General features: G+C 43.4%; 1 long non-coding RNA gene across 2 annotated transcripts in view; it reads right to left on the minus strand.

Annotated features, from left to right (window-relative positions):
- Positions 1 to 7,086, minus strand: part of LOC125894720 (uncharacterized) — a 32,359-nt gene extending 25,273 nt beyond the window's left edge. For both annotated transcript variants that reach the window (XR_007450094.1, XR_007450093.1), the window contains exon 1: positions 6,889 to 7,086. This is a non-coding gene — a long non-coding RNA (uncharacterized LOC125894720). The remainder of the gene's footprint in view (positions 1 to 6,888) is intronic.
- Positions 7,087 to 10,419: the final 3,333 nt, after the last annotated feature.

Genomic DNA, 10,419 nt, shown 5'->3' on the forward strand with positions numbered 1-10,419 from the left:
CTGTTGGGGATTTATTCAAAACTGAAGGCACACTGAACCAGCATGGCTACCACAGCACCCTGCAGCGACATGCCATCCCATCCGGTTTGCGTTTAGTTGGACGATCATTTCTTTTTCAACAGGACAATGACCCCAAACACACCTCCAGGCTGTGTAAGGGCTATTTGACCAAGAAGGAGAGTGATGGAGTGCTGCAGCAGATGACCTGGCCTCCACAGTCACCGGACCTGAACCCAATGGAGATGGTTTGGGGTGAGCTGGACCGCAGAGTGAAGGCAAAGGGGCCAACAAGTGCTAAACACCTCTGGGAACTCCTTCAAGACTGTTGGAAAACCATTTCAGGTGACTACCTCTTGAAGCTCATGGAGAGAATGCCGAGAGTGTGCAAAGCAGTAATCAGAGCAAAGGGTGGCTATTTTGAAGAAACTAGAATATAAAACATGTTTTCAGTTATTTCACCTTTTTTTGTTAAGTACATAACTCCATATGTGTTCATTCATAGTTTTGATGCCTTCAGTGAGAATCTACAATGTAAATAGTCATGAAAATAAAGAAAACGCATTGAATGAGAAGGTGTGTCCAAACTTTTGGCCTGTACTGTGTATATATATATATATATATATATATGTATATATATGTATGGCGAAAAAGACAAATGATAGCAAACAAAGACGAACTATAGAGAAAAAAACGGCAAAAAACACTGTCAGAAACAACACTAATACAATTATTTACAACACCAAGATGAAGATGTTATTTACAAAGAAAACACCGCTAAAACATCGCTACGACACTCACAAGCTGTCCTTGCTTTGATCGCCCTCTCCCCCACAGGTACTCCTACCACTACTGTAATGTACCATATATCACTGGAAAGCTCCGCTTCTCAGCTTTCAGAATCCATTGGAATTGCGTCGATAGCATGAATGATCAAGGAGTTACGGTAATTTGAAAAATACATGTCATTTCCTGTCGCCGTCGACAGCTTCGGCTAACTGGCTAGCTTGCATTACAGCTAAGACACACACAACACAGCAGAAAGTAGGACTAACTTTAATTCAGTTAACATTATTTGACTTGTGAGTGGTGGCACTGGAGCCCTAGCAGTAGCGTACCTCCTGTTGGGAAGACATTTTCATCCTTTTGCCCAACCTACAACTTATAATTGTTGGTTGGGCTTTCTTTTTCCCTTGGACCCTCTTCATACCACCATGGATGCTTCATGTTGTAACGAACTGGGCCACATTACTGTTATGTGTGTAAGAGAGATTTAGCCCAGATTCTGTACTGTTAAGTTGAAGTGACATTACTGATATTTCCAAGTGTTAGTGAAATGTTAAGTTAAGTGCTGGTTTTCCTGAGCGTCTCACTCATGAGGCGCGGCAGCGAGCGGGGAGGTGTGTGTTTCTCTCAGAAAAACAAGACGGCGGCACTCATGTGGATAGTGAACTTTTCTGTTAGGCTTTTGTTGTTTTTGGCGTGGCTACAGCCCACAGTAGCCTGTGTGACAACCAGAAATAAATCACCAGCTAAACCGGCTAACGTCTTGGCGTGTGGTTATTGAGGGACGTTACAATACATACACGGGGAGAGGCTGGAGGGACGCACAGGTCTGAGGTGGGCAAAACCAAATCTCAGAGCGGGAGGGAGGGGGGAGGGGCGCAGACAAACATCACTATTTTTTACTGCTAAATTGAAAAAATCTACCACATTGTCGTGTTTACTTATACTTAACATTCATTATCAATAATTATGATATGATACTGGGGGGGGGGGTTGGCTGGTTTGGCTTATTGGAAATTTGATCAGTAACTCCTGATCAAATTTCAGAGGAGTAGTTACTGAGGAACTAATGAGGACTTAACTATTAGTTAATCATTACCTATCCTTTTTGTGTACCCTAAAGTGAGACATCAAAATGAGTAGGTAATGAATACTGAATCATTACCTACTCATTTTTATGTCTCATTTTACTCCTGGCTACATTAGCCATTAGCTTGGAGAAACCGGTCCCTATGAAAGTTTATCGCTGAGAAGAAATTATTTGAATCACTCAGGGATCTGAAAATAATGAATAAAACCCTTCTCAAGAATCCTGCTGTCTGTGATTTTTTTGTTAAGGAATTAATTGTAAAGATGATGATGAAGTAATGAAAGACAACTCATTATGTGTCACTTTAGTGTCTAAATTGGGAACATATTTCTACCTAATTTGGTACAAACTACGGATTGTTACGTCTTATTAGAGCAATGTTGTCTATTTTACTGTCTAATAAAGATTATATTAGGTGTAGTTTTTTCTAATTTGATACAAAATATGGCTTATTAGGTCTAATTAGGGTACTGTAAAATAAAGTGCTACCGACTATTTTAGATAACTATTTTTTTTTAATTTTTCTACACATGTTGTGATATATGTTTTCTTAGTCCATGTGTTTGAAAATATGTCTGATTTGAAAATAAGTCTGTTTTTTAGAAAAGCATATTTCTTTTATTGGGCTTAAATTATTAGTAGAGTTAACAGCTTGTCAAGAATCATTTATTACATTTAGTGTGCCACGAAAAGAATTTGTGTTTTGTACACAGTACAGGTCACTGACTCTGTCACATCCTCTGCTACGCTCATTATCACGTACACACTGCTTGCACACAACTATTAGCACACACACTCTCAAACGTGTATGTTCATTCACACACACACTCACGCACACACGCACATGCATGCGCACGCACGCGCACGCACACACACACACGTATTGACACTGACATTAGAAGTAGACAGGTGACAGCAGGCAGTGGTGGCATACTGTGACAAGAATGACACCTTCTTTACTGTAATCACAGAGAACACACACTCAAACACATCTATATGCTGTGATAAAAAGGACAAAAAAAACATGGAAGAGGTGGAGGAGGAAGGGAGGGAAAGCAGGAGATGGAAAGAGAAGGCGACATATTACAGTGGCTTAGATGTGGGTGAGGAGATGCAAATGGCTTAGCAGAGCTGAGAGGCAACAAATGAGAAGACAAGGGACCAAACAAAAGAGACAAGGGAATTTCCTGCTGGAGAGGGCAGGATGAGACAAGAGAAGACAAGTGGAAGCTGGGCAGGGAAAAAAGTTGGCTGCAAGATTCACCTCGTCCCCGATGAAAAGTACCAGATGTTCAGCTGTCAGGTGTTATGAACCTGTCTGCTCCTACTGTGTCCTCTGTCATCTGCTGCAAGTGAGAACGACAGCAGCCGTCTCACAAGTTTTCGCCTGTCTTCTCTTCTTTACCCTTCTCTCCTCTTTTTATGTTTTCATCATCTTTACATATTTTCTTTTGTCCTGTCTTCTGCCCTGCAGCCTTTTGAGGTTATTCCCTCCCTCCCTTCTTTCTCCCTTTTTCTTCTATTCTCTGATGTCTACCATATCGAAGGTAAAAGGGCCTCAAAAAATCTGTGAAAAATCAATGATTTTTCCTGGGATACTTTTTACCTGCAACTCCTACTGCCTTTAAACACAGCCATCAACTATTATCATGGGCAGTATGGAAAGACTTAGGGGCTCTAGTTTCCCGGCGTGGCGCAGGGTGGCGAACCCCACGCAGAGCTAGTTTCGAGCAGCGCAACCCGAGGCACGCTCAGTTTGGTAGTTTGGCAGACCGAGGTGCGCTGAGATGGGTGTGGCGGCGCAGCAGGGGGAGGTGTCGACAGATCCAGCTTGGCACAGTGACAGTTTCGTGTCAAAAGGCTTCGCCGAAGGTGCGCTAAAAGCTTGCCAGCTGAAACCAGGTCTGCTGTCAGCACAGGTGGAGCGCAGCCGGTGTAAGTTGAAGTTTGGCTGACCGGCGGACAGTGCGCACACGTCACCAAAACCTCACAGGCAGGTTTCCAGAATATCAGGCGCATTAACAATGCAATAAATACCCAAAAAAACACTATTCAGTGCAACTATCTGCAATCAGCACATAAATGTATCTCTGTATCGACTGTCCCGTCACATCTGATGTCAGATCAAAGGGGATTGGCACCGTTTGACTTGTTTGGCACGTGAAATGGAAACCCAACCTGATTAGATTAACACAGCTGCAAACTAATGAGTTCACATCCCTCTCAGCCAATCACAAACAGCCACAGCATCAGATAGGGAGTATATATTCAGCATCTGTCATCTTAGAAAAGTCAAAAGAAAAGAAACAGGGTGAGACTGCGAGAGAGAGAGAAAAACGCAACATTGATTTACAATTGTGGTGACGTCCTCCCAGGCTACCTTTGCATCATCAGCCCGTGAAGGTCTGCTCGCAGTTCCGTATATTCGAACACTGCAGGCTTGGACCTCCCGCACCAAAACATCAGTTTCCTCCTGGGAGAACCGGCCGTGTGACACTGCTGCTCTCTTCTGCCATGGCGAATTGAGTAAACTCTCATTACGCCTTCGCGTGGCGCATTTAAGGGCGAGGAGAGGGGCTCATTTGATTGGTGTGATGTGTGTAAAACCCACTCCACGCCTTCTCTCCTCCCTCTTTTCCGACTTGCGCAGGTAGGAGGGACGGAGGTGGGAAAGAGGAGTAGCTGCGCCAGCACGCACGGTGTGCCAAACTTGCAAAATCTGCCTGGCCACACCCAGTTGGCGAAGTGCAGGTGCGCTGTGCCCCCGCCTCACCCGGTCTGCGAAACTAGAGCCCTTAGAGTGTGCAACAGTAGTAGAAGTAGTGGAAGCACTTCCACCTGTAAAATAGTAATAGCAGTCCAAACAGCTCTTAACCACTGTTCAGAGGTAGAAACATATGGATATTTAGTTAAATTCGTAACTGTGGATCTTTATGCGCGTGCATTTGTTGACAAGCCAACGATACCGGTGAACATCCTGAAGCTGGCCTGAAGTTTCATTTTCGAAACTTGGAAATGAGTTGCTCTCCGTATGTCAGGGCTGACCTCCTCCTCACAGCGCATGCGCACGCACGCACACACACACACACACACACACTCAACAAAGTGAAGTCAGACAACAGCAGAGAGGCTGCGGTGCAGATGAAGGGAATATAACTTCAAAATTACTCTAGTTGACGACAACTACGCTTGTTACTGTAAGTAAGTGCGATTAAACCTCTGCCAGCCAAGCCAATACTTTATCAATGCATGTGATCAGCATGTACAAAGCCATATTTTAATCTCCTCTGTCCGCAGTCTCTCATTCACCGCTATTATGATTTACGATCGCGGTCGACACAAGCACATCGCGCTCGCGGTGCTAACAGCAAACTGTTAAAAACAAACTAAAATGAAAGCTGTCTGTATGTCGGCTAACACTTGGGTAACAGCAGTAACAACGCCAGGTCACCATCAGTCGGGCATCTCTCCTCCTCTTTCAGCTCTCGCCAGCGTGTGAAAGCCAGGCCAATATCAATCCTTGTTCAAGCTCTTGTTTTATCGCTCTCCCGTTTTCTTTTCTTTGTCTCCTCGGACAACACCATCACCTTCTTCCTTTTCTTTGTTGCTTCAGCCATGACAACCATGTCTAACTTTGCTATGCTACTCTTTAGAGAGGAGGGGGATATGACGAGAAGGGGGATATGGCGTATGCTGTAAAGCAGCCAAATTTTGTAGTCTTACTGCATAGTGCCAGTGCAAGTGAAACAGATGCTCTCAAGCATGACGGAGATGTCATCCAACCTATTGTGAGTTGATGTACCATCACAAGGATCTTGGATATATATTTTGAGGGCTCAAAAACTATGAAAAAAAATATGTACCTGTGGTTTTATGACTTAAAGACAGACGTTGGGTTAAATACATACCAGTCATTCTATGACTTAAAAATAAACATTGGGTTAAATACGTACCTGTGGTTCTATGACTTAAAGATAGACTTTGGTTTAGTGGTTCTATGACTTTAAGATAGACTTTGGTTTAAATATGTACCTGTGGTTCTATGAGTTCAAGATAGGCGTTGGGTTAAATACATACCTGTGGTTCTATGACTTAAAGATAGATGCTGGGTTAAATAAATAACTGTGGATCTATGACTTTAAGACAGACATTGGGTTAAATGTACCTGTCATTCTATGACTTAAAGATAGACCTTGGTTTTAATATGTACCTGTGGTTTTATTAGTTTAGACAGACTTTGGGTTAAATATGTACCTGTGGTTCTATGACTTTAAGATAGACTTTAGGTTAAATACATAACTGTGGATCTATGACTTTAAGATGGTCAGATATAATATCTAGGTATTAAAATGGCTGAAATGTGTCTGTGTACACAGGCTGAGAGATAGAGGCACACTGGAGAAACATTTGAACAGAGCTGTGAGGGACTGGGAGTGTCAGCAGTGTGTGTGTCAGGCTTTAAACAACAAATGTATGAAGAAACCTAGAAGTGGGGCCACATTCACTTCTATGAAAGTTGCTCAGTGGCTAAAAAAAATAAAAAGTTAGATTCTGTGTGTAAAATTACCTGGATCTTTTGCATCCATGGGCCCATAGAGTAAGGGCACTGGCAATTCCTTTAATTCCAAACTGCTTGGTCTCAGGCTCACTCACATGAATGACAGTAAAATAACTCTGGATTCAGCTGTTGGTGAATTTTACAACTTTTTAGAACACAATACGTGCATTTACATGGAGCCATGTATTCCTTTTGCATTCGGGTTGGAAGCCCTACCCGAATAGAAATACTCCTTGTAAACACCTCAACCCAAATGAAAACAGCCAACCCGAAAGAAAATCTAATCGAGTGCACAGGGGTGGAATATTCCTTTTCAGAACCTGAATGGAAGAGTTTTTCTGTCTTGTATACACCTCCTACCTGATTCCAGCCATTCCGTTCTTTCTGCGCATACAGCGCAGTATACAGCGTGCATAGCAACGGGCTGAGCTAGAGTAGTCGGACACGGAGCACTCACCGGTTTCCATTCGCCAAACCATGGTCATCTATCTCCCTTCTTCGACCTTCTACTTCTCTTCTCCTCCTCAACAAACGAAGTATTAGCAGAACAAGGTTGTTGTCATACTGCTGCTTCAAGATTATAAGCAAAACAAGCCCAAAAATGGCACTAAGAACAGCATCGTCAAGCATCTTGTTATCCGGAACGAGGACTACAGTGTTTTCTTCCGGTAAACGTAACATTGCCCCTTCCCCCTATCCAATCAGAAACCTTCCCTGCCCCAAACCTTGCGCTGACCCAAATAAAGGCGATTAAACTGATCTCCTGTGTAAACCCTCATTCGGAATGAATATTTCCCATGTAAACTACCTGGAAAGACTTTAAATCCGAATGATTTCATTCAGATTTATTTCATTCCGAATGAGAAGCCATCATGTAACCACACCTACTGATTTAAATAACGGCTATTTAAAGGGAAACTAGGTCCATTTTCAAAATGCATGCATATTACTCCCATGGTCTAAGACTGTCCAATATTAGTAAAATTTCTCCTGTTTCTCCCAAATCCAAAAAAACTAGAGTGCTAAAACTCAATTTTGTGATGTCACAGCAGTCTGGAGCTGCTCCACAGAAAATAATGGTATAAGATATTAAGTTAAGTTAAGTTTATTTACTTTATTAATCCACCTGAGGAGAAATTCAATGTTTTCACTCTTGCTTGTCAATTACACACAGGTCCGAAAGACACACACATGCACAAACAGGACCTATACATGCACAAAGTGGAGCGATGTCAGAGTGAGGGGGCTGCCCTTGGTGAGGCGTCCCGAGCGGATGGGGGGTTCGGTGCCTTGCTCAAGGGCACCTCGGCAGTGCTCAGGAGGTGAACTGGCCCCTCTCCAGCCACCAGTCCACACTCCATATTTTGGTCCGGACGGGGACTCGAGTAGGCGACCCTCTGGTTCCCAACCCAAGTCCCTATGGACTGAGCTACTGCCGCTTGTAGATGATGATGAGAGCAGCCAGGGGAATGTTCTGAGTATATGAGTACATTTTCTTTTAGAACTGAGAACAATAAATAAAATTACTACAGTAAAATTAAAGCTCATTTGGGTCTAAAAAAGAAAAAAAATCTGTGGGTCCACAAAATCAGGCTCACATTCATTGACTACAGAGCAGCTTCACACTTTATGAATGGGTCCAACAACCACCAACTTCACCCTGGAGGCTGGTGTTTGCTTTCTGTAAGATTGTAAAGCCAAACCTTGTTCTTTTTTTCTAAACTCAACCATGTGCTTTTGTTGCCTAATGTAAATCCAATTGCGTATGTGTTGGCTAAACAAAGCCTAAACATAGGCTGAACATTGTTGTTGTTGTTTGTGTTCTTGAAGGAAGAAAACGTCAATTTGCGGTGTTGTATTGACATTGTGCATTTATTTTGAAAGAGACTGTGTGCAAACTGCACATTTCCTGTGAATTGAAATTTTGTGATTTTGAAAACAGACAATGCATTTAACAGGTTGAAGTTGACAGTGTCCCAGAATATCAAAAACAAACTCACAAGGGTATCTAAAGGGTTATCAAGGGTTATCTAAAGCCCTGCCTGCCACCCGGCACACAGTGCACCAGACCCTGATTTCGGGGTCTGCAGTGATGCAGGCACTGCGCCAGACCATCCTGGTGAAGAGGGAGCAAAGGCAAAGCTTTTGATTTACTCGTCCACCTACATCCCAATCCTCACATATGGTCATGAGCTCTGGGTAGTGACCGAAAAAATGAGCTCGCGGATACAAGCGGCTGAAGTGAGTTTCCTCTGTGGAGTGGCTGGCCCCAGCCTTAGAGATAGGGTAAGGAGCTCAGACATCTGAAGGGAGCCCGGAGTAGAGCCGCTGCTCCTTCGCATCAAAAGGGGTCAGGTGAGGTGGTTGGAGCATCTGATCAGGATGCCTCCTGGGCGCCTCCTGCTGGAGGTGTTTCAGACACGTCCCACTGGTAGGAGGCCCTGGGGCAGACCCAGAACACGCTGGAGGGATTACATATCTCATCTGGCCTGGGATGTCTTGGGGTCCCCTAGGAGGAGCGGGAAAGCATTGCAGGGGAGAGGACGTCTGGGGTGGCCTGCTGCCCCCGCGACCCGGCCCCGGTTAAGCAGATAAAAATGGATGGATGGTTTCAAAAAGCTCCAATGAAGGCCAGCTCAAACTGCAACAATACTTTGGTAGGCAAACCCACCATATTCCCTTGAGAGCCATTTTGTTTTTGATGAGTGAACTCCCTTCCCTTCCCTTCTCTGCCAGATTAGTGAGTCTCACCCTTTCTAGTTCGTTCTCATCAACTCCTGCTTTCTCATTTCACTCCTTTTGTATTGAATAAGAAAACTTGCTTGTCCTCCTTTTCCCTCTTATTCGTCTTATGCTTTTTTTATGCTCTTTTACTTTTCTCCATTTTCTGACACCAGATCAGAGCACGAAAACAAAAATCAATCCTCAGCCTCTTCTTTTGTTCTTCTTTCGTCCTGTTACTTTCTGAACTGTCTTCTCTCCGACACCTTTTCTTTTGGTGGTGGTTCTCTTTCCGGTATCCTTATGTTCATTCCATCTTACCTCGGTCATGTCAGTTTTTTTTTGTCCTTTTATAATCCAGAGCATTTTTTTTTTTTTTTAGAAAACAATGCACCTCATCCACAAAAACATGAAAAGTCTTTCAAAAGTGCTGAAAAGGTTAAAGTTGTTGGTGCATACACATGTGTTACCAGAGGGTGAGGACTGGGACCATTTCAGATGGTCCCTTACCAATTTGACACAAATGGGATCGCAGGGACAAGTTTTCCAAGTAAAATCAAATAGGTTTATTAAATATATGAATTAAAAACAAGATGTAAAAAAAAAAAAAAAAAAAATTGTCAGCAACCATAAAAACTTATGCGACAGTCCTAAATGAGGCTAAAACCCAAACATACAAAAATAAATAGTGGCTGTCTAAGTTAAGGACTGTTAGTCAAGGGGAAGACCCACTCAAGCCAATACAAAAAAAGGGAGTGAGGTTACACACACACTTACGCAAAACTAAAAATAAAGTGTAAGGTGAAAACACAGCAAACAACCCTCCCATCTTCAAAGTTCAGCCTAAAAGCAAATTGAATCCCTCTTTTATGAACAACCCTCCCAAAAACTTCCACATCAAGCTCAGCATAGCCATGATAACGTATGTCTAACCCATTGTCAGCAGTTAGCTGAAGCCACTGGCAGGGTTGGAGTTTTTCCCTGAAGTGCTGGTTGAAAAAGGCCTCTGTGATAGTAGAAACCATTGACCCAGTATCAATAAGGCATGGTACTGCTACACCTGCCATTCTGACAGTTACCTCGGGACAGAGCTCAACTAACTGAGAAACCATATCTTGGTTACACTGACCTGTAGTGTCAACACTGTGGGGCTCCCCTTCTGTAGCGAAGCTTTGCCTGTAGGAGAGAGGTGCTACGGGTGGTGGTGCAACCTCCCTCTGTGCCGAAGACTGGGCCTGGGGAAAGACTCTATCATTGACACAGTGGT

This window comes from Epinephelus fuscoguttatus, linkage group LG9 (assembly GCF_011397635.1).
Source record: "Epinephelus fuscoguttatus linkage group LG9, E.fuscoguttatus.final_Chr_v1".
NCBI classification, from domain to species: Eukaryota; Metazoa; Chordata; class Actinopteri; order Perciformes; family Serranidae; genus Epinephelus; species Epinephelus fuscoguttatus.